The following is a 3312-nucleotide window of genomic DNA, read 5'->3' on the forward strand; positions in this document are numbered from 1 at the left end:
ATTAACTAATCATTTGCCACTGGCATCTCTATTTAAAAGCCCAACAGACAGAATATCTAATTCTGATTAAGCAGATGCTTCTCTTTTGAATCTCTAATACTAATTACGTGGCATTTTCCTTTGTTGTGAAAGGGTGTTCGGGCAATTAAATGTATTCTGAAAAGAATTAAGCTGAAATTTTATTTCTAAAAATAAATAAATAAAGATTAAATGCTTTATTATGTTAAAAATCTTAGACAGAATGTTCTCTTCCTCATATAATTGACCCAAAGGATTACAACACTAAACTACTGCAAACGATATTGCCTAACTGTCCCTTTAAGCAAAATTTCTGGTAGCAGCAAAAGAATAGTCTAAAAAGCCAGATGGTAAATTTTTAAAGAAGGAAGTCCGAGATGCACATTTCCCTTGCCTCTCATATTGGAGTTTCTTAAGAACACAAGGGGAAACTGGAGAGACATTTTGCTCTGCAAAGTACTGTCAAAGACACACTTAAAACTATCTGGAATGGATTTAATTCATTATTCAGGGCCAGAATTAAACTGCCTAAATATTGGCATCCAGAGACTCTTGAGATGCTCTTGAATATCAGAGGCATCTCCATCATTTTGAACCTACAGGACCTACAAGGGACCTGAGCCCTTTTGTGGAACAAGATATAGGCCAGGGATATGCAGTGCTGATCTCAGGTTACATCGAATTTCTGTATTTAGGAAAGTGAATCTCCTTTTAAAATACCTGTAACAAAGATCAACATCTCATATAGTCTCTTTCAAGTTTCCTTATTGTCAGTGAAAAGATATGGGGCATGTCTACAGCTGGGATTCTTCTGACCTATTTTAAGTGTCTTGTTTAAGATGAGATCACAGAATCGCAGAATGTTTGAGGTTGGAAGGGAACTCTGGAGGTCATATAGTCCAACCCCCTGCTCAGCCAGGATGTTTAACCTGGCTGGCAACTAAGCACCACAAAGCTGTTCGCTGGCTCCCCATGCCGAGCAAGATGGGGAAGAGAATCAGAAGAAAAAGAAAAAAAAAAAAAAAAAAAAAAAAAGTTAAAGCTTGTGAGTTGAAATAAAGACAGTTGAAGAAGAAGAAGAAGAAGAAGAAGAAGAAGAAGAAGAAGAAGAAGAAGAAGAAGAAGAAGAAGAAGAAGAAGAAGAAGGAAGAAGAAGAAGAAGAAGAAGAAGAAGAAGAAGAAGAAGAAGAAGAAGAAGAAGAAGAAGAAGAAGAAGAAGAAGAAGAAGAAGAAGAAGAAGAAGAAGAAGAAGAAGAAGAAGAAGAAGAAGAAGAAGAATATATAAAGCAACTGATGCACATTGCAATTGCTTACCACCCGCTGACTGATGCCCAGCTTCTTCCAGAGGAGTGTTCTCACACTGTATGATATGGGACATCTCTTTGTCCCGTTGTGGTCAGCTGTCCTGGTTCTGTCCCCTCCCATCATTTTGTGCAACCCCAGCCTCCTTACTGGCTTCCTGATGTCCAGAAAGAGCCTCTTGTGTTCCAGTTTTCTTCTATTGCATCGTGCCCTGGGCACCACTGAAAAGTGCCTAACTCCATCTTATTTGCACCCTCCCTCCCTTTGGATATGTATAGACATTGATAAGATCCCCCTTTACCCTTTGCTTCTCTAGGCTTAAGAGTCCGCCCTTATCTCAACCTCTCCTCAATGGAGATGTGTAGCGTTTCGACTAAAGTTTAGTGCTGCTGGTTCCACTGAGGCTCGAACTCAGGACCTTCTGTGTGTAAAGCAGATGTGATAACCACTACACTATGGAACCACCACAAATAAGTCATATTATCATGAAAGGATCTTTTTTTTTTTTTTTTTTTTTTTTTCTCATTCCTCAATTAACTATAAAAATGACCAGGAAGACTGGCCTCAATGTATATGTATAAGTGTTTATACTGTATCCAGTGAATTATGCCCACAATATTTACAGCCAGTGTCCATGCTTTGGTAAAGGTTCACAGAAGATCCTGAAGAATGGATGCAACTTGTAATCCAGGTCAGAAAGGTCTCATCCATACAATTATTAAAGAAGATGGAAGATGGTATAAACAAAGGGTAGGAGCCATCTCGTTTAGTGGTGGTATCCACAGTGAAAATATCAGAAATAAGTCTAAACAGCATTTATAATTAATGCAGAGTCAAGGGAGTCTAGAGAGCAATTTATTCTGCTTGAACGTCAGGTCTGTAAACCATCATGTGAATTATAGCATGAATGCTTTTGCCTCTATCAACAGGAACTTTCACAGACTATAAAGGAATACCAGGGCATCTCTGATATATATATGTGTGCGCAGGCACAGGCTGTTCATATGCAAATGCCAGGCAGAGAGAGCAGCTCTGGTTCTCAAAGCAACACAGTTGTGTTAAGAAGAAGCACACTTAGGTTATCAGGTTTTGTCTCATTCATTTCAGCAAAGAACCCCTTCATCAAGACAGTTTTTCTCTCCAAAGCAGTCATAATTTCTTCATATTCAATTATCCACCTTGTTTTGTTTGGTAGCTTTTATTAATTAGAAACACCAGAGACAGCACAACATGATTGTTTCCACTGGCACAACAACATTTATTGTGTATTATACAGGAATCAGTGAAGACATCATAATTTCTGTGCTGAACATGTCTACAGCTCGCATTGCTTTATTTTTTACATTAAACATACTTTTCCGTGATTCATAATATTTAGTCATGGTTATTGTTACAGAACTCATATATTTTATTTAAAATAAGAGTCCTCATAAAAAATACAGAATGTTTATATACATTGTCACAACTAGTAAGATTTTGCTTTCTAACTTAGCAAAACAATTTCAGGATTTATTAACAATCTGGTAAGATATATTCTTAGGAATTTCATGTATGAATTAGAAAAAAAAAGCATACATATTTTGTTCTTTTATCTTTGTTCTGAAAATCTTTACATGCAAAATGAATTTTCACAAGGATTTAAAATTTTTATTCCCAAGTGACATACTGTCATTCTATTACAGTTGCTTGAGGATTTTGTTCCTGTTTTTGTCTGGGGATTTTTAAGTGACAGAGCAAAGCCGTTTGCCACCCTTAGAGACAATTTTTATTGTTCTATTTTTTAACAATAAGTATGACGATTTTTTCTTTAAAAATAAATCCATTGTACTGCCTATATCTTGGTAATCTCCCTGTTTAAAAGCATGGACATTCAAACATTCTATATTATTTACTAAAGCTATTTTTTTTTGCAAGCAATAGGGTATAAGCAAAATGCATTAAAGTGATGCTGTGGAAAATAGTCAGTATGGCATACTGGAAGTCTAACTAAGT

General features: G+C 36.4%; 1 non-coding gene across 1 annotated transcript; it reads right to left on the minus strand.

Annotated features, from left to right (window-relative positions):
* Positions 1 to 1710: 1710 nt before the first annotated feature.
* Positions 1711 to 1783, minus strand: TRNAV-UAC (transfer RNA valine (anticodon UAC)). Its single transcript has one exon. It is a non-coding gene; the product is annotated as a tRNA-Val (tRNA).
* Positions 1784 to 3312: the final 1529 nt, after the last annotated feature.

Source organism: Anser cygnoides, chromosome 2, assembly GCF_040182565.1.
Source record: "Anser cygnoides isolate HZ-2024a breed goose chromosome 2, Taihu_goose_T2T_genome, whole genome shotgun sequence".
In the NCBI taxonomy this organism is placed as follows: Eukaryota; Metazoa; Chordata; class Aves; order Anseriformes; family Anatidae; genus Anser; species Anser cygnoides.